The sequence below is a fragment of the Mus caroli genome, chromosome 10, assembly GCF_900094665.2.
Source record: "Mus caroli chromosome 10, CAROLI_EIJ_v1.1, whole genome shotgun sequence".
NCBI lineage: Eukaryota > Metazoa > Chordata > Mammalia > Rodentia > Muridae > Mus > Mus caroli.
The window spans coordinates 98,209,880-98,236,716 of NC_034579.1; positions in this window are offsets into that span (position 1 = coordinate 98,209,880).

The following is a 26,837-nucleotide window of genomic DNA, read 5'->3' on the forward strand; positions in this document are numbered from 1 at the left end:
CCAAATTGAACTGTAGTAAATATAGCTTTCCTGGTTCCTGTTACTAAATAATGAGATTGGTGCCCTCGAGAATAACCATAATTTAATACATTTAGAACCACCTTACCCTCCCCAAGAAGGGAGAACTTATGTTTTATATATGTGTCAACTGTTAAATATTATTTTGAAGAAGCAGAGTAGATTAGGAGAAACTACTAAATGATATTGTTGCTAAGTTTACTCTTTGTTGAGAAATTCTTTTTTATTAATCATTTATTCATTTACATTTCAAATGACATCCTTCTTCCCGGTTTCCCCTTCACAAATTCCCCATCCCATGCCCCTTCTCCCAGCTCCCCTTTGCCTCTATAAGGGTGCTTCTCCACCCACTCTCCCACTCCTGCCTCACTGCTCTAGCCTCCCTCTATGCCAGGGCATCAAGCTTCCATAGGACCAAGGGGCTCCCCTCCTATAGATGCGAGACAAGGCCAACCTCTGCTACATATGTATCTGGAGCCATGGCTCCCTCCATGTGTACTCTTTGGTTAGTGGTTTAGTCCCTGGGAGCTCTGGGTGGTTCAGTTTGCTGATATTGTTCTTTTTATGGGGTTGCAAACCCCTTCCACTCCTTCAGTCCTTCCCCTAGATCTTCCTTTAAGGATAAATAGAAGCAATTGTCTGTCTCTTGAGGCAGAAAAGAACAATATTTGCCTTTTCCTCAATTTCTTCTTGGGTTTCCCTAAAACTCTTGGCTCTCTTTGTGAGCCTTATGTCACATTTTGGTTAAAAATTATTTAAATTACTTGCTTATGTTTTTGGCATTTATGACCAAAAGTCATCTTCATTTTTGATTTTTATCTAAAATGCTTGAGCTAAAAAAAAAAAAAATCATTATTTTGGGCTATTTGCATATACATGAGATACCCTAAGTACAGAATACAAATCTTAAAATTCACATATTTCACACAAACCATATATATATATATATATATATATATATATATATATATATATCATGCAGGTAACTTCACAAAATATTTTAACCACACAAGTCAAGTGTGATCTTTCACTGTTATAGTTTATATCAAGTCTGCCAAAACATTCCTGTGTTAAAGGTTCTGTACTGACCAGCTTAACTTAAACATTGAGAAGGAAGAGGATCCTGAGAGCCCAGGCTTAATCAGTAGACTAATTTCTTGATAGATCCTAAATATTACAATATTGAGAGGTGCTCAAATAGAAAATGGACCGTATACAAGAAATTATATTTCCAAGGTAAGCCCTGAGAAGGCGGGCCAATCCCCCAAACCCCTTCTTCTCTTCCCTCCACCCATAGCTGCCACTGCTGCTCTTCTCTTGTTCTTCTTTAGGGACCTACCCTCTGTCTCAAACTTCCAACATCATTATATTCTGTGTCTTTTCAGCCCCAAATCAGCAAACACAGCCAATCAACCTTGGAATGAAACCATGAAACAAACAACAACAACAAAGAACAAAACAAGTGTATGGTGGCTCTGCTTCTGACCAGAAGCTATGTCTCTACTCTAATGAGGTAAATAAGCTAAACACAAAATGCTAACCGTTGAGCCTAATTTCTCGTCCATGAACGTCTGGACTGACTTTCAGCCTTCTCTTGCTTCATTGAACCTGGATTATTACCATTGACAGAGTCCCTTCAAATAAACATACACGGAAAAAAAAAAAAAAGAACAAAACAAAAATCCTCTAAGTTGTTTCATGCATTTGCCATGGAGACAAAAGATGAGATATTTTTTAGTGCTTTGGATAGTGGGTTATTTGAATGTGTAACACCTTCTTACTGTTTAGGGTGATTTGCAGTTGCCTTACTGAGTTACAAGAATGCTTTGTGTGTTCTGCTCACAGCTTTGGTTGTTTTGTGTACAAATGTGTACACGTGTGAATACAAAGCAACCAAAGCACAACAATATGAACCAGCCAGGTCCCCCCCTTGCCAGAGCTCCCAGGGACTAAACCACCGACAAAGAAAACACATGGAGGTATCCATGGCACCAGCTGCATATGTAGCAGAGGATGGGCTTTGCCGGGCATCATCAGGAGGAGAGGCTCTTGGCCCTGTGAAGACTCGATGCCCCAGTATAGGGGAATACCAGGACAAGGAAGCAGGAGTGGGTGAGTTGGTGAGCAAGGGGAGGGGGGAGAGAATAGGGGGTTTTCAGAGGGGAAACCAAGAAAGGGGATAACATTTGAAATGTAAGAAAATATCTAATTTTTAAAAAACAAGAAAGAAAAACGAAAACAAATGTATACACATGTTAACAGCTCCAAAATCTCCTGGATCCCTATCTTCCCTTTATTAATAGTATATTTTCATAAACTAATCACTTCAGCTTTAATGAGTAAAAAGTAAATGTATGTCCTTTTTATGGCTAGTTCTTAATGAAGAATTTCTTCTCTTTTCTAAGATAAAACATGCTTTCTTTCCTCCTTAAAATCAAAATAAAACTTATTTTACATTGGCCTTCCACAAATTACCAACTATTACATTTTTTCCCTTCATTACTATAAAATTTCTCAAGTATTTCAACAGAAGAGTTGCAAAGTCCCATGGTATACACTCAGGGAAATGCATGGTCTTTGTACAGCTGACCACATAAAGTTAAGTAAGACCCATAAAGTTCATAAAATCTTAAACTTGCACTTCTTGTCTAGACCAATACAAGGCAACAACTGAGAACATTTACTGTAAAGCACTGAAGTTAGGCACATCTGGGTTTAAAGGCAACTCTGCAATCAGATATTAATTTACCTCACACAATCATCTCCTGTGGCTTGATTGAGTGTCCTCCACTCACAGCATCCACATTCATAGGCTCATGTGACACAGCATGTCCATCGGGGTGGCAGTATCTGGAAGAAGACTCTTTAAACTGTGTGTCTCATGGGAAGCAGTGAGGTCATAGGACACCAACTAAGTTCATGTGTAACTAATACTAGTTTGTAACAAAACTTATTTCTTCCAAGGGTTTGTGAGACTACCTTATACTCTTGGGCTTTGTACAAGTCACCCATCCCTTTTTTATTTCTTCATGTTGTGACACAGTCAGAGAATATTAGCTGGGACATTAGTACCATGGTGTTTGAGCTTTCTAGTCACTAGAATTGAAAAGATAATAAATGCCTATTTATTATACATTATTCTGTGTTAGGTATTCTACTATAACAACCCAAAAATGTACAGCACCCAAATATCTGAACTCAACTATCTTTTCTAAATATATGAAATAATGACAATAATTTTCTAGTATCATAAGGAGAATTATATGAGTTAGTACATAAGTACATGTATGTATTTTTATAGTTGTATATAGAATAGAAGCCTATGTTTAATGAGACAAAAGTAGAAAAATCAGTAATGATAATACTAACAAAAATGAAATAGGAATTGTATCTACCTGTATAAATATTACAAGTACAATATGATCAGCCTCCATAATATACTGTAAAATCATTGCTATTCTATCAAAGCTAATTCACTTTCCCAAGGTCACATGAAAGAGAAGGGTGATACTGAAGCTTAGGCTTTCTTGACACCAATATCTTCACCTTATCCATTGTGTAATAGCTTGAGAAGACAGGATGGAGGCTTGGGAGCCGTTTCACTCCCTCTGTACTGAGAGAACACCATTAAAGGAAAAGCACACTCTGGTCTTTAAATCCCCAAGTCCTCATTCCAACATTGGATCAACATCAAGTGTACCCATCCATTCAGTTAGAACAGTAGCCAGCTCCATCAAGAGGCTCTACCAGTGACTTTTCACCTAATTTACTTGAGTTGTGGCAGTAAAACATGGCTGAAAGTAGCACACAGGGCAAAAACATTATTTGGTGCTAAAGTATGAAATTTTTTCTATGCTGGAAATGAAGACAGCCTGAACCCCCCCAACCCCCCCTCACACACACACACACACACACATGCACACACACACTAAATAAAAACAGCTGTATGATAAGTATTAAGTCCATAAGTTCCATGAATCATTCTTCATGAGCAAACTCTGAATTTGGCAGAAAAGTCTCTAGAACAACAGAAGAGAAAAGAAAATAGTTTTCAAGTAATCTTGAAGGCATTTATGCAGAAGAAGGTGTAGAAAAACTAAAACATGTTAGTCTTGCTTCCAATAATATGAAAGATATTAATTTTGGTAGATACTATTTATTTCAGTTAAGGGTAAAAAATAGGTAAAAAGAGTAAAAAGTTGGGTTGTTCTGTCTTGTGCCATATTCATACTTTCTGCTAAAATGAGCATTAAGTTTATATTTCCTTAGAGCCTGTATTACTACATCCAAATAGAACAGGAGCTAAATTCCCAATGGTGTAAACCGAGAAAGCTTACCGTTTCATGCTGTTCCAAGTCAACAGGACCATACACTGTTTGTCTTTGTCTTTATGGAATGAAAACTGGAACACCCATATATCTTCTCCTTAAGATTATCTCTGCCTTCCCTTTCTTACATGCAATATGTATTGTAATAATATCTTCCATAGGAAAAATATTTTCTAGGATGACTGAACTTTCAGACCCCAGCTGTAGTTTCCATGATTGCACTGTGCAGTGGAGTCATCCCCAAGGCTATTGTATGGCACGTGGCAGATTATATTGCAGTGTCTCTCATTGTCTCTAAGGAATTAAACAAGGCTTATCACAAATTTCCTGCAGGCAAGGTTAAAAGGCTCGATAGAAAAGACTGTAACTTAGAAAGTTACCTGAAGTTTGCACTGGGGATGTAGAGCTTTGTGCTACTCTCAAATACAACACTGCAACCTAATTCAGGCTGCTGAGTCTAAGTTTACTAATCTGATAAATTGTAATCATAAAATTCAATCATATCATTTGAATATGTCATTATTTGAACAGAGTTTCCAATATCTGCAATCTAGCTCCGATATACCTCCACTTCTCAAAGGAGTTGTGTTCTAAGCAGGAGAGAAACAGAGGTGACACCAGAAAGAGTGTCTTAGTTACTTTCTCTTTGCTTGATGAAATGACCTGACAAAGGCACCTTAGGGAAGAAATGATGTATTTAGTCTGACAATCCAGAGGGATAGATGGAGTCCATCATTGTAGGAAAGTCCAGTATGACAGGAGGTAGGGAGGCCATGGAACAAGAAGGAGTAGGCACCTGGCTAATTATGCTCACCCACATTTATAAAGCAGAAAAATATGTGTGGTTACAAAGCTTCACACATTCTTACCAAACAATGGAACCAGCTGAGGATTAAGCTTTCAAACACATGAGCTTATCTTTGAAGAACATTTTATATTCAAACAAAAACAAATAGAGTATTTTGGCTCTGTTATTAAAGCTTGCTTTTTGTATTAATCAGAGGTCTCCTGAAAATTAAAACCAATAGCATTGCTCAGGAGAGAGAAAGGGAGGGATGGGGGGCGGAGGGAAGAAAAGAAAGGAGGGAGGAAGGGAGGGAGGGAGGAAGAGAAGAAAGAGAGATATCTATCAGGGAGTTTTTTTTTTACCATTACAAAGGAAGTTCATTTTGGAGCATGGACCATTAGAAAAAGATGATTCTGCAGTGCAAGTCTGAGAGCAACCTGCTGGAAGATCATCTGTTTTCAGGGAGGTGAGAAACTAAGAAAATGACGTACAATATGGGGGGGGGGGGCAAACTGCTGCAGTCATAGTGTACCAATTTAAATGGTAATCATATCCACGAAACACTGTCACAGAGACATCTACAGCCATGTTTGAGGATCAATATGAGCACTATAGCTCAGTTAAGTGGGTATATATAGTTAGTCATTATCCTTTTCAATTATGTATTCATATTCCTGTTTCATCCCTTGGTTTGAGAAAGAAAGGAGTACAAGTGTATCTAGTTGCCTTTGCATGCTTAGGGTCTTGTTTGCTCCTGAGCCCCAAATAAGTGTTCAATTAATGTGTATAAAACTGAAACACTTGGGGCCTTACTCCAGTTTATTTCCCTGGGCTATGATAGAGGACGATGCTAAGACTGTACCATGACAAGTTATTAAGTGAAAGCTATTTGACACGGATTGAAGAGCATCCTCCAAAATTCACATTGTTCAGTGGGACTGCACTTAAAGAGATAGACTCTCAAGAGGTGACTAAAGTTAAATGAAAGGACAGCTGTGGTCGCTCAACTCAACTCACCTCATTGAAACAAAATATCATTTCCTTGGCACTTCAAACTTATGGAGCTAAAGTCATAAGGTGACTGGGCTAAATGAACACTAGAAAGCTGAACAGCTGAAAGAGGTGGATGGATGGATGCTATTCTGCTACCTTCTTGAGCCTGCGAAGTTCTAGGTACATTTTTGTTTGTCTCAAAATAATGAGTAGAGTGAGTGTCCTGTCCGGAATATTTCAAAATGTAAGGAGCAGACCCAGTAATCAACCATCACATCTCAGTCTGAATTTATTTTATTTTACTTTATTTTATTTTTTTACTTCCACAAATTACTGAGATTGACCAAGTCTGAGAATAAAAGGAAGAAAACAGCATTACATTCAGGCAAATAGATTTGGAGTGCCACACAGGAGAACTTCCTATATTATGTAGACATTTCTTCCCAAACTCCCTGTAGGTCTGGCCTTGTTGTCTCAGGCATCTTGGAGAACTACCAGGAGCAAAAGTCCTCAAGGAAACAAATACTACTGAGTACTATGCTTCTTCCTTTCAAACAGAGCCGATGGAAGCCAGGGCCTTTCTGGTACTGTCTTCCTGACCATTCTTCTTCCTCACCTTCCCTCTAAATTTAATTATGCTTGTCCTGGTCATTCTCTTTGATGCCTATGATGTTTTTTTAAAAAAATATGGGGCTAGAAAGATGGCTCAGTAAGTAAACACAATAATGTCTGTTGTGTTTATAAAACAGATAAAGACAAGGAGGAATATGTTTGTGGATGTGGGGGTGAGGTGTGAGGAAAGGGGGTGGGTGCCTCAGTGGGCCCATGCTGAGGAATTTCTTCACCCTGAAGGACCAGCCATACTATGGTATAGTATAGAATAGAGTTTATTCAGGGCATGGGGAGGGTAGCTGAGAGGGTAGTAGAGGCAGAGAAAGGCAGAGGGGGGGAGGGGGGAGAGGGAGAGAGGGAGGGAGAGGGAGAGAGACAGGGAGGGAGGGAGGGAGGGAGGGAGGGAGGGAGGGAGGGAGGGAGAGAAAGAGAGCAGAGAGGGCAAGCAGGCCTTTAATAGTGAGTCAGGCCTACCTGGATGTTGCCAGGTAACTGTGGCTCAGAGCTTAGACAGAATGCTAACACTGTCCTTATAGAGGAGTCATGTTCTGTTCCCTGCCATGACATAGGAATCACATAACTGCCTATGTCTCCAACTCTAAGAAATATGGTTCCCTCTTCTTGTCTCCTCAAAAAACAAGAACCCAGTGCACATACCAGTTCACAAATAAGCATACGTAATTAAAATAGAACTTTAAAAATATATTTCCCTATTCCCACATCTCCTTAGCCATCCTCTAAGTTCCAGCCATCCTTGATGGTACAAAAAGAAAAAAAGAAAAAGAAGAAGGAAAAAGAAAAGAAAAGGCCTTTTCAAAGTCTTTCTTGATGAGTGCTAGCTGAAAATCCCCATTTTCTTTAACCTCTCTGCCCTTCACTTTTACATGACACTTAAAATATATACTGAAAGTTAATTGTCTTTTCAAGTATTAGCCTTAATCCACTGAGTAAATGAGGTCTTTTACATCAGAGCACATTTTAACTATGGACAACATAAAGCATTGACTGCGCCTCACAGTAAATCTCCAAATATCACTGCCCTGATTGATAGGTTAGGGTTTAAGTCATTAAATAAGATTCCAGTTCACTTCAAAGACTAAGTTCATTAAGACTAAGCTTCATGCCTATAATAATGTTCAGTATGTTACTCATGTCTCATGGAGTGATTGGCATATATGTGTATAAAGAAAGAAAATACCAAAGAACTCTAACAGATATAAAACTGTCTGTGCTGTTAAAGATTTAATTTATTTTTATTTTATGTGCATGAATGTTTGCTGTCTTAACCAATGTTCTATTGCTGTGGTGAGACACACCATTACCACAGCAACTTTTATAAAAGAAAACATTTAATTGGGTCTGTTCAGAGGTTTAGTCCATTATTACCATGTTGGGAAACATGGAAGCATGCAGTCAGGCAGGGAGATGGAGAGGGAGAAGGGATCAGGAGGTAGCAGAAAGAGAATGAGACACTGGGCCTGGCTTGAGCATTTGAAACGTCCAAGCACTTCTCCAGAGATTTCCTCAAACAGTGGCATACATCGTCCTAGAAGACCACATTCCCTAATAGTGCCACTCCCTATGAGATGATGGAGAGACCATTTTCATTAAAACCACCTTTGCCTTTATGTATGTGTCTACAGCAGGCACCTGAGTGGTACCTGCTGAGGCCACAAGAGAGAGTCAGATACCGGAGTTATAATTGTGGTGAGCTGCAGTGTGGGTGCTGGGAACTGAATCTGGGTCTTCTATAGGAGCAGCGAGGTCTCTTAAGCGTTGGTTCGTCTCTCCAGCCCATGGAAACTCCTTCTTGTCCACACACATTTCCACCCCTTTAAGGGATCTATATGGAAAGGTCGTGCTGCCTGAGGACAAGCCAATCATTTACTCATAAAACATTATTTTCTCCTATTAGTGCTGTTCACCTAGAGAAGTACTTGAGATACAACTGTGCAGTGGGTGTAGTGTTTGGCAGGAGTTGACAGAGTTCATTAGCAGGATTAAGCATCTGTTTGTGAAGCTGCTTCACTGTGCACTGATTACCAATTTGTCTGAGTTGAAGATTATGAAACACCCTTATACAGGACAAGTTGTACAAATCAGGTTAATTGCTTACAGATAGGCGGCAACAGGCAATTGAAATCTAGAATTTGCCACAAGATTTTTTTTTAATTCAGTCTACAAGAATGCAGTTGAAATCTGGAGTGTATGAGCCCTGCTTGCACCATAGCAGAAATACTCAGAAAAGCATTGCCCTGTGTTTACTTCGCCTGGAATTTGACTCATGGGGAGAGAGGACTAAAAAAAGATGTATCCCCTTGTGGGAGAAAAATCCGTTTTATAAAGGAAGCTCTTCCATGTCTCCAGATACTGCCTTCTCAGCCCATTCAATAGTTACTCTGGAGATGTGCAGAACAAAAGGAGTGGATGAGGGTTAGCTCATCACAAGCATGCCCTGAATGCTGTCATATTCTGTCATCAAGGAGCTCACAGGAAAGGTTCACAGACATTAGTGAGAGGTGATAGTAATCCACTGTGAATGGGACTACCTTCCAGAACTCACCCCCAATCTAACTTTCTAGTCAAATAATATGCTAGAATTAATAGGTTCAAAGAAAGATTTTTTTTTCATTCCATGTGGAAGACAGCATCTAAAATAGATCTGAGTGATCCCTATCGTTGTTACTACATGCTGTGTGAGAGCGAAATCTATTGACTTATTCTAATAAATAGAATACTTCAAATCTGATGCATATAATGATAATCATGTGACTGTCTCTGGTACTTTTTGTTCTCTTGTCTATTTTCTTTTCTGGGGGGCGGGTATTTTCTTTATTTATATTTCAAATGTTATCCCCTTTCTTGGTTTCACCTCCAAAAAACACCCTCCCCTATCCCCTTCCCCACTGCACCTGCTCACCAACCCACACACTCCTACATCCTGGCCCTGGCATTCACCCACACCCTATGAAGGCATAGAGCCTTCATAGGACAAAGGCCCTCTCCTCCCATTGATGTTCGACTAGGCCATCATATGCAGCTGCTACATATGCAGCTGGAGCCATGAGTCCCACCATGTGTGCTCTTTGGTTGGTGGTTTAGTCCCTGGGAGCTCTGGGGGCACTGGCTAGTTCATATTGTTGTTCCTCCTATGGGGCTGCAAATCCCTTCAGCTCCTTGGGTCCTTTCTCTAGCTCCTTCATTGCGGACCTTGTGCTCTGTCCAATCGATAGCTGTGAGCATCAACTTCTGTATTTTCCAGGCACTGGCAGAGCCTCTCAGGAGACAGCTATATCAGGCTCCAGTCAGCAAGCACTTGTTGGCATCCACAACAGAGTCTGGGTTTGGTGACTGTAAATGGGATGGATCCTCAGGTGAGACAGTCTCTAGATGGTCATTTCTTCAGTCTCTACTCTACACTTTGTCTCTGTAACTCTTCCCATGGGTGTTTTGTTTCCCTCCTTCTAAGATGGATAGAAGTATCCACACTATGGTCTTCTTTCTTCTTGAGTTTGATGTGGTTTGTGGATTGTATCTTGGATATTCTGAGCTTCTGGGCGTCTGGGCTAATATCTACTTATCAGTGAGTGCATATCATGTGTGTTTTTTTGTGATTGGGTTACCTCATTCAGGATGATATACTCCAGATCCATCCATTTGCCTAAGAATTTTATAAATTCATTGTTTTTAATAGCTGAGTAGTACTCCATTGTGTACATGTACCACAATTTCTGTATCCATTCCTCTGATGAGGATCATCTGGGTTCTTTCCAGCTTCTGGCTATTATAAACAAGGCTGCTATGAACATAGTGGAGCATGTGTCATTATTACATGTTGGGGCATCTTCTGGGTACTCGTCCAGGAGTGGTATTGTTGGGTCCCCAGGTACTACTATGTTCAATTTTCTGAGGAACCACCAAACTGATTTCCAGAGTTGTTGTACAACCTTGCAATCCCACCAGCAATGGAGGAGTGTTCCTCTTTCTCTACATCCTTGACAGCATCTGCTGTCACCTGAATTTTTTACCTCAGCCATTCTGAATGGTATGAGGTGAAATCTCAGGGTTGGTTTGATTTGCATCTCCCTGAAGACTAGGGATGTTGAACATTTTTTAGGTGCTTCTCAGCAATTTGGTATTCCTCAGTTGAGAATTCTTTTTTTAGCTCTGTACCCCATTTTTAATAGGGTAGTTTGTTTCTCTGGAGTCGAACTTCTTGAGTTCTTCATACATATTGGATATTAGCCCTCTATGGGATATAGGATTGGTGAAGATCTTTTCCCAATCTGTTGGTTGCCTTTTTATCCTATTGACAGTGTCTTTTGCCTTACAGAAGCTTTGCAATTTTATGAGGTCCCATTTGTTGATTCTTGATCTTACATCACAAGTCATAGGTGTCCTGTTCAGGAATTTTCCCCCTGTGCCCATATGTTCAAGGCTCTTCCCCACTTTCTCTTCTATAAGTTTCAGTGTCTCTGATTTTATGTGAAGATCCTTGATCCACTTGGACTTGAGCTTTGTACAAGGAGAAAAAAATGAGTCGATTTACATTCTTCCACATGCTAAACACTAGTTGAGCCAGCACCATTCGTTGAAAATACTGACTTTTTTTCCACTGTATGGTTTTAGCTCCTTTGTCAATGACCAAATGACCATAGGTGTGTTGACTCTTCTCTGGATCTTCAATTCTATTACATTGATCTACCTGCCTTTCACTGTACCAATACCATGCAGTTTTTATCACAATTGCTCTGTAGTAGAGCTTGAGGTCAGGCATGGTGATTCCCCCAGTTCTTTTTTCATTGAGAATAGTTTTCGCTATCCTGGGTTTTTTGTTATTACAGATGAACTTGGAAATTGCTCTTTCTAAATCTATGAAGAATTGAGTTGAAATTTTGATGGGAATTGCATTGAACAGGTAGATAGCTTTTGGCAAGATGGCCATTTGTTCCCTTGTCTTGATGAAGCAAACTGTTGTTTATCAATTTGTATATCAATCAGCCTCCCGATTAAAAAGGCAAGAAAATGGACCACTTTGAGGAACACAGAGCCTCTGAGACAGAGGCTGAGATCACTAGAGAGCTTGAAAGCAGGTTCCCCTACCCCATCTCTATTGAAACCTTGCAATGAATGCAGCTCTGGATGCTACCTTGCTCACAGTCCTTATAGGTTGGAACCAAGAGAACTATGCAAAGTGATGATTAGATTCAACTACACAGAAACTTAGATAATATATCTTCAATGTTTAAATAAGGTGTGGGCTAATATTTTATGTGCAGATAACTTATATAATCAAGAATGTTGAGAAAGAGAGCTGGAGAAATGACACCAAAGTTAATTGGCACTTGTTGCTTTTGCAAAAGACTCATGTAGAATTCCAAGTACCTACATGGTGGGTCATAACCATCCTTAATTTTAGTTCCATGGCACCAAGCACCAAGCATACATGATGCACATGCATGTGAAGAGAGACAAATTATTCATACATATAAAGTAAAACCAAATTTTAAAATGTTGGGAAAGAATTTTTATGAGGAACTCTTTTGTGTGGTTACCATAGACATAAAATTATAGAACGTGAAAGATGATAATGATTATCAAATGTAGTATACTCTCATGAACATATTGAGTACAAAATCCAGGATTTTAGATCTAATTCAAACTCTAAATATATTTGACTCTGGATGGTCAAGGTATATAGTATGTAATGTTTCTTGACTGGAATTTCCCCTGAAAAGAAATTAAAATATAAGTTCATTCTATACTTACTTCCTAAGATAACAGGCCTGGTCCTTATAAGGACTTTAAAACAGGGATCATTCAAAACACAAAATGCTGTCCATTGTTTGATTTTTTGTTTCATATTCATTTGTTACATTAGTAGAGCCAACTTTGAACCCCTATCCTATTTTAGCAAGGTATGGTATTGCAGAGTTCCAGCCTCAGCATGAGGAGGGTCCTAAGAAAGGAATGGGAGTGGAGCTGATTCAATAAGGACTTGGAGTCAGTAGCTGATACAAGGTATCAGTTCATATGTTCTCTCATGACTCGACTGATCTGATCTGAGAGACTGAACCCTGTCTCTTATTTACTGAAGCTTTGTTAGCAAGGCTTTGACCATTGATAGTCATCTTCTAGGAATTCTTAAATTTACATAAATCTTGAGAATCCCAGATCATGAGTCCCAACCGCTGCTTCCATAAAACAGAAATTAAGCCAAAAGCAAATGCTAATTCCCTTATGGATTTTACACAGCCTGTTCCTCACAGGTAGCTAGGCACAACTCTTGTGGCTTCCTGGTAGAGCAGACAACAGCCTTTAGTAACTATTTTCAAGTAAGAGCAGAAAGGTGACAGACTACTAAGGTTAAAATGATTTCTTACAAAGTGTTTAAATTTATTCAAGTAAGGCAGCTAGTATTCACTGATATCTCTCTTGGCACTTTCATCTCCAATCCTTCACGTAATGAGGAGAATGAAGTACTAACTTTTCATACGCTTGTACATCATCTTTTCCTTAATCTTGTTTCTTCATCCTAGCAATTCCATGGCCTCATGTCCAAAATTGACAACCTCTCCATGAACATCCATTCACTAACCAAGTATCCTTTTCAATAATACATATCTCCTTCTAATACTCTTTGTTTCTGGATCATAGACAAGCCTTCCTCCTACAAGATAGAGCCATCTATCATTTCCTTGTTTTCAATAGCTTCCTCCTTCTTTTCCTATTCATATCTTTTCTTCTTGGGACCACTTTAACTCTCTATCCAAGTTCACACAGACTAATTAATTCAGCAGCCATTGGGACCAGAGGGCACATGTATCTCCTCTTGTAATTCCAACTTCAAGGCCAAGTCTCACAATGAACTATTTCTACAAAGGACTGTATAAGCTTTTATGGCCTCTGTGGTTATGTTGTCTAGATCCTTTCCCATGGTCCTAAAAGCCAAGTGCAAGGTCTGTTCTTCATCCTCCACAGCCCCATAACTACCTCCATTCCTCATTCCTGAGAATCGCATCTGTTTTATAATGGAGTGAATAGCTCTGAGTAATGAGGGAAGTATATTCCCCAGAACAAGATACTGAAAGTAAAACACATAGATGAAGTAGCAGGTAAGTTTCAGCATCAATGACCAGGCAATACTCCAGGGGCAGGAACTGTGTCACATGACCCCTTTTACTTCACAGTCATGCTAGACCCCAATAGTGTGCCTGTATTAGTCAGTGTTCTCTAAGGTCACAGAACTTATGGAATGTATCTCTATATTGAGTGAATTTATTGTTATGACTTACAGTCTGTAGTCCAACTAACCCAACAAGGGTCAGCTGTGAATAGGAAATTGAAGAATCTAATAGTTGCTCAGTCCCATGAGGCTAGTTGTTTCAGCTGGTCTTCTGTAGAAGTAGATTCCAACAGATGTTCTGTTAACAGGCTTAGAAGAGTGAATCTTTCTTCTTCCAATGTTCTTATGTAGGTCCCTGGCAGAAGGTGTGGCCCAGATTAAAGCTGTATACCACCATGCCTGGATCTTGTTTTGTCCCAGGCTGAGCTTGAACTCAGAGATCTCCTTGCCTTATTCTGCTGGGATTAAAGGCGTATACTACCTTGCCTGGGCCTAAGCTTTTCATGACCACTGTGCCTCAAGATCTCCATGCCAACATCCAGGTCTGAAACTTGTGTCTTCCAGCCTCAAGATCTGGATCACAGATAGAGTCAAGGTGACAACAAGGAAGAGTCATTGCAATGCCATTTACTTTTTTTTTCCACATAGGATTTAGAAGGAAGCATAAAACCTTTCATGAGTATTCAAATTTTAGAAAGGCAGCTTCTATTTCCAAAACATTTGTTTTGTCTAAAAACAAAGATGTTGATTTGTAACTCCATTGCTTGTTAAGAGAGAAAGTGAAGAAAGGAGTACTTTAGCTCACTTTAGCCTCTTTGCTTAATATATTTTTTCAATGATTTTTAAAGTTAGTTAATCTTCATGACTCACTTCATGGGATCCAGAGTCACCTGTGAGACATAACACCGGTATGTCTTTGGGGGAGTTTGCCAAGATTTTCGAGTGAAGAGTAAAGCTATGTAGTGAATTCTGGTTGCATACATAATGGTTTGAAGTCCTAAAATGAAACCACAAAGAAGAAAGTCAGAGCAAGCACAACGCCTCACTAACCTCTGCTTCCTGACTGCCCGTGCCTTGCTCCCGGGTCATACATTGCAAACTGTCTCCAAAAACTGTGAACCAATAAACCTTTCTTACTTTGCCTTTGTTAGGCAATTTGTCACAGCAGAGAGAAAAATAAAGTGAAAAAAGAAGTCACCAGTAAAGCTCAGTCAGCACAGGCATAAAAGAAGTAAAATTCAGTTCAAGGAATACATAAGACTTTATATAAAAGGAAAAGATGGTTTGAAAAATAAGTGAAAAAAACAAAACAAAATGATTATAATAAGATGTTTGATGTCAATGGTTTTAAAGAAAATGGTATATTTATGTGGAAGTCATAATTTAGTCAAATACAATAGTCTTTGAGAAAATACCCTTTCTTTCTTTTTGTTTTCCCTGTGAATGGTACATATCTGCTTTCCTATGTTTTCTCTCTAAGTACATTAGTCATAAAGTACATGGCTTCTGGAAAAACTTTAAGGTATATATTTAGTTATGAATTTAAATTCACTCTTAAGCTAAGAAATTCTATATATCCAATTCCCAATCAGCCCTCTGAGAAGAGTATTTGGAGCTTTGGGAAATATTTATATACACGTCATCACAATGCTCTGTTGAAATTTGGTCATGGATGCAGGAACTGGGGCAAGGCACAAACTGATGCAACCACTTCATCATTGGAGAAAAGGACCTCCCATGGTGCTGGAGAGATGGCTCAGTGGTTAAGAGCACTAGCTGCTCTTGCTACAGTCCAGAGTTCAATTCCCAGCAACCACATGGTGGCTCACAACCATCGCTAATGAGATCTGATGCCTTTTTCTGGCATGTAGGTATACATGCAATTAAGCACTCAAATACATAAAATAAATAAATCATTAACAAAAATGTCCTCCCATGAAAACAATCCTCTATTGAGATATGAACCTGGCTCTCTGAAGAGTTTCTGCTGCAAACACAGAGACTTCCCTCATCAGGCTCACAAATACTTCTTTTGAACTCAAAAAACCAATTTCATATCAAATGTTGTTTTGCTAATGTTTACTGAGTTTGAATATGAAGATAAGCATGAGAGTGAACTCCATCTCCCCACTTAGTCTCCTCATTGAGCTCTCATTAAATTTTCAGGTATTCAATAAAACAACAAATGCCATGATTATTTTGATATATTATTTGATATCAACAATACATGTGTTTACATTGTGTGCTTCATAAATGTATTACAGAGGAAAGGATCAGATTCCAGAAGTCTGAATAATGGCCAACTTGCAACATGCCTTATCCAAGGTGCTAAACAACAAATCAGATTGACACAAGTAGAAATGGAGTGCAAGGGAAAAACACAGAATAAATTCAGAAATCTTTGGAAAATTGTATCCAAGTTGTCATTGCTGAAAAGAACAAGAATCTAATATTAACATAATGAGGTAAAATTGACAAGGTCCCACTCTTAGCCGAAGAGCTACAAGCAGTAATTGGCTCTGGAGAAGAGAAGTTTTCTTCAGTAAAAACTCCTCAATTAGACTTCCCAAACTGAAGTAGTCAGCTTTAAAGTCAAATACACACAAGCAATGGCAGGTGGGCTCAGTAGAGTGTGCAAACTTACTGTGTACATACATGTGACAATGGTATGTATAGATGAATTGAACCCTAGTTTGGGACAGACATGGGGAGCATGGAAAAAGTCAAAAGTGGAGTAACAAGTGTAAAAATGACATAAATAAATGACTCATGTGTGAAATTCTCAAAATTAATACATTTATCAAAAATTGATAAAATAAATCTTACATAATTTGCTAAGACTTTTCTTTACCTCATATGGATTATAACAACTGCAAGGAATATATATATATATAGTCTAATTAAATTAGATACAGAAAACACAATACCTTTATCATGACAAGGGAAAAGTTCAACAGAATGACCAAATTATTATGAAAGGAGCCTATATGCTAATATAAAGGTATAAAGTCTGTTTATTCTCCCAGTCAGATATCCACGTGCTCACTTCTTTATCAATACTGAGCTCCTACTCACTATTAAGCATTAGGCTCAGACCCAGTAGTGAGTCCCTATTTGATAATGATTAAGTTCTAATGAGGAATATTAAGTAAACCCCACTTGCAAAGTTGCAATAGTACCAGTTACTGAAGAGACAAGGCAGAACCCCAAAAATTAAAATCAAAGCTGGAATCTGAAAAAGGGGTATTCTGGCAGATGAAGTCTAATGAAGGCTACTCCAGCAGGAGAAATTCTACACATGCGAAAGCTATAATGAGAGAGGACACCTCAAAGATGACTTTGAATTGTTTAAAAAAGAGAAAATGCAGCAGCACTCTTATACACTGACCATGAAGAGACAGAAGTCAGAGCTTTAAGCAGGAATAAATTGTGAGGTTTGTAAGGTATTTGATGATTATTCCCAGGTTGGGATGTGGCTAGAGCCATAACCACTGATGTAATGCAGCAAAACTCTCATTCTAAGCCGAACTTTCACTCTAGAAATTACTATTAACAGTGTCCCAGCTATCAGTATCCAGGATCTAGATGTTGCTCTGTAAAGAAATTTAGTAAAATCATGCCCAAAGGCAGAAAAATTTACTGTGACTATAACTAGAAAAATAGAAATGATTTAAGATCGCAGGAACCATCCTGTTTAAAAAGGTAGGAAGTATCTTATGATAGGTGAGTTTCATTCTGTCTGTTTATCATAACTTTGGTACAGTATGTAAGCTATGTAGGGTAAAATTATCATGTGTGACTCTCCTCAATGAATCTAGTAAATGTTTCCTTTTTTTATATAAATTTAGGAGAACATACAACTAATATATGTCGATATTTCCCACTATATTTGGTGTGCAAATGATGTGGTCGATCTTTTCATTCAATCATATAGTCATTTGTTCAGCATGAAGAGGCCTATCTTGGGTACAAAGTACTATGCTAAGTACCTACCAAAGTTTCTTCAGTGGTAATGATGGGTCTTGTTTGATAATGTTTAGAGTCTACTAAAGATTATAGATAAGTAAAATACCTATTTGATGCAGATACAATATGCCTTCATTGCAGATTCAGGGAAGCTAAACTTAGTTACACACTCTCTTCTAAGAAAATTCCTATTATCAATACATTAAAGTAATGTATATAATTATACAAGATGCCAAAACTCTCAACCACACATCCACAGACCAAGCAAATGTCACCAAAGTAAGAACAGTTGGCTTTCAAAGACATGGTGACTGATATTGATGGTGTCCAACTTCAGGCTGAAGGATAAGTGGTTTTGATGATATGAATACTTTCTATAAATATGAACTTTTATTATTCAAAAACTCTCTTGCAAGCTGAAGGGGTTTGCAACCCCCATACAAAGAACAACAATATCAACCAACCAGACCCCCCAGAGCTCCCAGGGTCTTAACCACCAACCAAAGAGTACATTATTACACATGGAGGGAGCCATGGCTCCAGCTGTATATATAGCAGAGGATAGCCTTGTCTGGCATCAATGGAAGGAGAGGGCCTTGGTCCTGTGAAGGCTCAATGCCTCAGTGTAGGGGAATTCGAAGGTGGGGAGGTAGGAGTGGGTGAGTGGGTTGCGGAACTCCCTCATAGAAGAAGGTGAAGGAAACATTTACATTTGAAATGTAAATAAGGGGGAAAATACCTCACTTGCTAGAGCCCAGCTACCTTTAGTACAAATTTAAATTCTAGGTCATATTCACTGTTCATTATCCTTCAACAAAATGTGCCACATTAATGTTTATGTGACCCTGTTTATAAGAAAAGTCCAACTAGCTCCAAATTTCTTTTTCTTTCCCTTGCTTGTAAAGTGGATGACCCATTAAAAGGTTTAATTATAAAGTTATATTTAAAGGCCAATATAATACCTAATATGAAGTATCTGCTGTGACATAAAGTAGTGTTTTAGTAATTATTTCTCAATTCATTCATAGCTAAACCTATTCAACTTTTACAAGTTGCCTTTTGAATGTCCTTTTTCAAACACATAGGAGGTAGCAGCACAAACTTTATGAGCTCAAGGCCATGCTGAACAACACAGAGTTCCAGAGCAGTTTCATCTATATGGCCTGACCTCATACAGAAAAATTTCATACATGCAAACCAACACTTCATTTTTACACTATGTGGTGCTGCCAGGATTGAGAATGTTCATGTAAAAAACTGACTAGAGGATACTGAAAGACTTTTTCACTTGCCAACTAAAGCCTTCTATAAATTTACTTAGAAACAAAATGTTCCTCCATTTCTTTTATTTCCTCACTTTTATTCAGAATGACAAAAGAGCACAATCAAACTGATAGTGTCCACTGAAGTGCAAGACTGGTTGCTCTTGAAAACTAAGATTCAGTTTGCGTCTAAACACCAAGGAATCACTAAAATCCACAAATGTTCCTTTCAGAACAGAGCTGACTAAAGTCTATTTTCCATACAGAATTCAAAATTAAGATTCGAAAGATCACAGAAGAATTTGAATATAGAGGGAAAATCACAGAGACAACGCTGCCTGGCTCTATTTGCCTGGCTTCTGCATTTGTCACATCCATTTCTGTTTATTTTGATAGAGAAAAATTAAGACACTTTATTCATTAACTTAGCATACAACTGTCCATTTATCAAATACTCATTTTTCTACCTACTCTGTGGCTATAATGAATATTTTGTAATTAGCTTTAGTACTGTATTTTCAGGAAGTAGGAAACAGACTTATCTGAAGCACAAAGCTTAAGGATTGGCATTAAGACTCTAGGTCACAGATACAGACAGGAGCCAATCCAAAGTACATGTCTCTATATATTGTAGCAGAGATTTCCATATAAATATGAACTAATGTATTTAGAATTTTCTTATTTTATTTTTTGAGATTATAATAATTACCTCCCAAAACTCTTATGTATACCTTTGCTCTCTTTCAATTACATATTCTCTCTTTTAAAATTTTTTCATATATATATATATGTATATATATACATTCCTAAATATATAAATACACCATACACCATGCACAGGCACACAGTCTGTATAATGCTATAATGTGTGTGTGTGTGTGTGTGTGTGTGTGTGTGTGTGTGTGTGTGTGTGTGTGTTTTCAGGACTAACCATTTGGTATTGGATAAGCAATCCGAGTACTTTTAAATAAAGAAGTAGTATACAGTAAACTAGGTTTAACAATCAACTATTTTAAATTTTAACCTTCTGTTCTAGTTAAAGTACTTTGCCAGCTCTACCAAATAAATAAATAAATAAATAAATAAATAAATAAATAAACAAATAAGCATTTCCCAGTGCTTTTCTTCCTTACTTCAGCTTGAAAACTTTGTCTTTTGTATTTGCTAAGTTGGAGGAAGTTTGATACAAACCTTTCTCTGTATTTGAGTGATAAAGTGTGGCTCAGTGTAGCTTCTTCCATGCTGAACTGGGTACTATCTTAATACATAGACAAATTAGAACCTTAACATATCCTTGTAGGCACACAACTATATCTCAGCAACCGTAGCAGACAAAGTTCAAGCAGCTACGTGGTTAGCCTACACTTCTATAGTGCCCAGGCCAACCATAGCCTATCTGCCTCTTCAGGCTCTTTCCTTTCCTATGACTATAAATATAACCTGTGTGTGGTAATTCTAACCCATCCTTCATCTTCAGTGCTGTCCCCTTCTAGAAACATTCATATTGATGAGGTAAATTTTAATCAAACTGATGTCCGCATTTCTATAATATAATAGGTAACCCCTTAATAACAAAACTGATCATTTAAAATAATATTTGGAACTCTGAGAAAAAAATATGTTTGGAAGTACATTGAAATGAGAAACTATTAAGCCTGTACAGAATTCTAGCTGTCATGTCCCGCTATGACTATGCTGGATAAATTCTACATAGCTCACTTTAAATGGTGGTTGTACTGTGCCTCTTTCTTCATACTAGTTACAAAACCATGCCCTTTTATTATCCATGTACTGACTTCCTTTTGAATGGTTTCTTGGGGGTCACAGTATCGCCTGTATTTGCCCAGATCCTTCTTTATGTCTCTTATCACTCAAAATAGTTCATGTGAAAAATTACTTAATACTTTTTTAGCTATGGGTAAGCACTAGCAAGGAGAGATGAAGGAAGAAAACAAAAACATCCCAAAATTTAGTTGGAAAAGGAATAAGCAAGAAGAAAATAAAACAACTGAACATAATATTTACTTGAAGCTACCACTGCCAGCAATTTGATAAGGCAAACATGCATGTATTCCACACTGAGCATGTGTAGCAGCTTTTGATAGCTAACATTACCATATGATTTCTAGGCCCCAAGCAATGTGCTAAACCTTGTGCATATATTACCATATGTGATACTTATGGCAGCTTTACAAGGCAAGTGGATGGTTGCTATCATTATCCCACGTTAAAAAGAAAGATAGGGAGTCTGGCTCCAAGATGTTGGACACTTTACCCAGATCTTCTCAAATGTAAATAAGAACATGAATCACCTCGAGAACTTGGTAAAACTCTGACACGTTATGATATCCTTGATGGGTAATTTGTGGGGCTTGGAAACCCTAACTGAAAGTTACTATCAACCCTATCTACAAATCACCACCACACCACAAATGTAATACTTCTAATTCAGGTAGTTCTGTTCCTTGTGAAACTTGGTGCTATGATACACTGTGCCCCTTGGAATACCCCTCCATGCTCATGAAATTTCATGAGCACAGATGTATCTGAAGACACTGATGGAATTCACAGTCTACAGACCCCAATTCACTGGGACTGAGTTGAACCCAGAGATCTCTCATTTCTAATAAGTACAGAAACTATGCTGAGGTGATGGGAATCATTATCTAAGTGGCTTGGACCTAGTATGCTACCAGAATTCTTTTCTATAAATAATTTACCACAAGAGAAAGAGACTGAAATATATACCAGCCACCATTAATATTCATATTAAATCCTGATTGTGGAGATTGTCTCCTTATGAATGTTGCCAGGACTATGAAAATCAAAAGGTTCAGGACATTAATTTTCCCTGCATATGTCAATAAGGTTAAATTATGTTGGATATTATGTGGTCTAGACATACCTAAGGCACATTTGGCCCTATATGCAAACAGTTTAGGAAGGATGATACATACTACTAGCTCATGAGCAAGCTCCAAGACTTAGGCCACATGCAATTTTTTTTTCTTTGAAAAATAATGAGCATTTAGAATTAGCAAGCTGGACTCAATTTAGATGATCCTAAGTTCTTGGCAACATTTGAGGCATCATAATGAGGAGTCAGTCAAGTGTGTGCCTCCTCTCTAGCAGACCTGGGCAGGGAAGCTTGCTTGCTTCTCTGGGAGTGGTCTTCTGAGAGTATTGCTTTTGGGTCTGTAGCTTCCACGATTGGCAGATGGTGGCTGGTAAGACCTTTGTTGCCTGTTGATACCTTTCAGCACTGCCCTTTGGTGTAGGGGGTTGGTCTGATGACACTTGTATTGAAATGCTAAATATTGGCTACCAAGATCTGGTTGCCACCAATGAGTAGATCCTCAGGTACATCAAATGATGACATACAAACCATGCTCTCTAATTTAACACTGTTGATTTTACAAAACTTGTGACAGCCAATTATTGGAGAGAATAGAGAGAGGTGGAGTTTGAGTTACCAGGATGGGGGGAGGGGCGTCGTCACTGGTAGGGGCAGGAGGAGAAGAAGAGGGGAGAGAGAGAAGTGTGGAGGAAGGGAAGATGACAGAATAGGATAGCTCCATGAGTTGTGATGAACCAACAGCACATTCCAGAGTGATATGCCTCCCCGGGACCCAGACTGCTGGAGCAAAAGTAACCCAGAGAGTTTCAAATAGCTAATATTTGGGGAGCACAGTTGAACCAGACTGGCATTTAGAGATTGAGATTACAGTTTAGATGGACTCAGTTTAGATGGACCCTTGCCATAATTGTGCAGAGCCTAATAAGTAGATATCCTAGTTTAAGTCTCATTCATCTAAAGTTAGATGGGATAAGTTTAATTATATCCTTATACCCGTTGGCTTTCAAAGCTTTCACTTCATCTTGGTCTTTGAAGAGGCAATGGTTTCTTTCTCCACCTTTGGCATCATCTACACATATACCTTAACTGCATAAAGCCCTTTTACTGTATATTTTAAAGCTATGTTATACCATATGAGTTTACTCCTTGGCTAATTGGTTGAGATTAATGCTGCAATTAAACCATTGGCTGGAAGAGAATAATTTTTTATAACTATAGGGTATGGGTGTCATAGATACAGACAGTTGAGTAAAATTTTACTAGTGAATGCTAGAATGAAAAACTATAATCATTGATGTTGCTTTCCATGGTAGTGGCTGTTGTTTCCATGGTTACAATGATTTCTTATTTCCTAGAAGGTCATGGGGATTTAAACACAAAGGCTCATGAGGCCAATTTCTTGAGTTAAGACAGAGTTCCTTCACTTGTTAGACTTGTCCTTAACCTCTCAATGCTAACCTTGGTCTCTAAAGATGATGCTATCATCATCTGTAAGATGATACAAAGATTAATTGGTACAGAATACACAATTCTAAAGTGCTACCAAGTGTTTTCTACCTCCTGTATTCACACCCATGTACAATGCTTTCCATTTCACAACAAACTCTACATAACAACATACTTCTAGATCAACAAAAACAATGAGAAGACACATGAGGGACCAAGAAAGGCATCCTGTGTTTTGGTTGAGCAAAACTTACTCTGGAGACTCAGTAGAAAACACTACAAGGGATGGAACAGTGAGCTATGTTCCCAGACATAGGTGCCTGACACCACCAAGCCCACAACTCCATAATCCTGTGGCTATTAGTCATGCAGACAATGTCCCAAGTTCCTGGAATTCTGGTTAGACTCAACCCTCACAGTTACCTGACAATAGCCTGGTATGCTCCTCCCCACAGTTACTCTGCAACTGTAAAATAGCCCAGCACACTATAAAAGGGGCTGCTTGGCCCTTTCTTTCTCTCTTATTTTCATCTTTAACTCTCATTCACCCTCTCCCTTCCCCTTCTCTCCACATGGCCATGGCTGCTGGCTTCTCTCTCTCTACTACTTTCTCTCTCTCTCTCTCTCTCTCTCTCTCTCTCTCTCTCTCTCTCTCTCTCTCCCTTGCTCTCTGCCTTTCTACAATAAAGCTCGAAAACCATGGGCCATCCCTGCTCATCAAGACCAGCCATATTAGAGCAATGGAATAGGCCTTCTTCTAAATAGTCACATCTAATCTCCAGCAAGAAGGTCTCCCAGTGTTTCCAGCCATCAGATCAGACCAAAGATTCTCGACCTCGTGGGAACCACCTAGCACTTCCCCCTTTTTCTTCAGCCCCAGGGCTGACAGAGCTTCCCCGGGCCTCCACCCGTTCTTAGCTCTTCCACAGTGTCCTTCGATGCCCTGTGATGCCAAAGGGCTAGAACCTGTCATCCCTGGCCTTCGTGAGGCCAAGGGACAGCTGACTGCTCCCTCTACACCCCAAACCCCGCGGACTGGGATTCTGTGGCTTCCCACAACCAGATGATCACCTGGGTGGTGTGGAGAGAACACCCCTGCATCTACCCGTCTAGAGCCCCAGAGCTCTGGAAGGGAACCTGGTACGCGGGTTCTCTCCCACCCCCTTTATTTCCCTGGCACGGGTGCTGCCCAGCAACCACACTCACGATTAGGTTATGAAAGACTGTAACTTCTCTTCTGCATCAATGGGTCATATTAAAGAAGCTGGTGGAGCTGCCTCGCCAAAAGGCAACAAGATCCTCCAACCAATGGCACTGAAGGCTTAGTACTGAACATGGAAGTGAATCCTTTCTCAATAAGTCCTTGAGACAAAAGCATCTCCTGCAGGAGGATTTAATTGAGGACTGCCTGAGAGACCAAGGATTGCTGGTGTAGTCAGTCTCAGCCAACTGGGAACTGCTATTTAGAAGATATGCTTTCTTGGGTCCAATGGGGGTGTGGGTGGAGGGTATTAAGGGAAGTCCCAGCAGCACTCAGAAGAGCTTGTTGCATGTCTTACCTGCTCCCAGAGTCTATGTGGTTGACTCTGCACCACCTCACCTCCAACCCGGAAGGTAGGGTCAGGCTTCGAGTAGTTCAGAGCAAAGGCAACAGGGCAGTATCTGAGTGCTTTACATCCAGATCCCAGGCAAGACAAAAAGTGAGGGAGTGGGCCCTTTGAGGGCTTTTGAAGTCTCAAATCTCAGCTGCAGTGACACAGCTCCTCCAGCAAAGCCCAAAGAGTTCAACAGATGGGGCTTAAGCAGGCAAGTATCTGAGTTTGTGGGAGCCATTCTTTCCCCAACTACCACAAGAAGATGCATTAAGATTCTTTCTAATCATTAAAAATCATCATTTCATCAATGATCTACATTGCAAGGCCTTGCATCTCAAGGCCTTGGAGAAAGAAGAAAATGTCGATTTTAAGACTTGTTGGCATTCACACGTTTCAATTATCTGCCATTTTATATGCGTTCAACTTCAACCAGAGTCTCAGATAAGCTTTTGCTTTTAACCCTAGAAGAGAAATCGGCTTCCTTATTTCCTCTTAAAAAACCACATCTGTGTGACAGCTTTATCCCACGTCATTATCCTTGCTGCTCTTGACAGAAACCTTTTCCTTTTCTTTAAGGTCTTCCACTCATCCTTGACTCTTTACTCTTAAGGGATGACCTTCTTGTCTTGGTTGAAATGAAATGGACTGGCTCAATTCCCTCAGACTCTACTACACCAAAGTGCATCTTTACCAATTTTGACTTCTATTATTTCTGTCTAAAAAAAAAAATGATTTTTCCTACCACACTCTCTACTCTGGCTTTGCATCATTATTGATTCCTTCTTTCTGGAAGATTTTTCCATTTTCTCTGTATTGATTCCTTCTGCACAGATGTGAGCCATAATTGGCTTTTATAGCACAAAATTGCACATAATTAACTTTAATAACACAAAACTGCCCCTTCCTGCATTCGTTCACAAATTAGCTTTCCTGTGACTTATCTTCAAACTTTTAAAAAAGATAAACTATCAGGGTGTCCATCACAACCCCTTGTTCAGTCCTCAAAGTACAGAAGTCAGAATTGATCTTTTTTGGTTAAAGCATCTCTCAGTGTTAGGCCATGTTACCAGTGGTACATAACCCAAGGCAGTACATCATCTAATGGCCATCTTAATGGTTATTATTTTGTGTAAGATGGGCAGAACATGTTTTACATTCTGTTGTTTTTCACAATAGCATCAACTGAAATCTTTTAAAATGTAAGGGTAGATTTCAGCAGTGACAACTCTGTATTTTGGTAGATAAATACATGCCATTGAAAAGTAAGAGTCATACAGGGATAATTGATTTCTAAAACCACTTTTTTTACAGTAAATGTATTAATTATGTTTGTAAATCTCAACTTCAAATCCTTTACTCTTTTTTTCTCCCATTCTTTCCCCATTTTTTGTATCTCTTTAAAGATTATAGCATAATTACATAATTTCTCTGCTCCATTTCTTCCCTCTGGTCCCCCATATACTCTTTATTTTCTTTCAAATTCATAGCCTCTATTTCTTTTAATTGTTGCTACATGCATGCAAATATATATATATATATATATATGTATATATACATATGTATATAACAAATACAAAATAACTTGCTGAGTTGCATGCATGATGTTGCAAAAATTGTTATCTTTGAGCTTTCCATTTCATTAATCATCCCATATTTAGAATGTAATTTACTGTAATGAATTCACACAGTTTCTGATATGTCAATTGCTACCAAGTGTGTATTGACCTGCTTTCTGTATAGGACATCTTAGCTGGATATGTCAAATTCAATGCTCTATCATACTTCTAGGAGTGATTTTAGTCTGCATACCCAGCGTCCAAACTAGACATGCCTAGTTATAATAACAC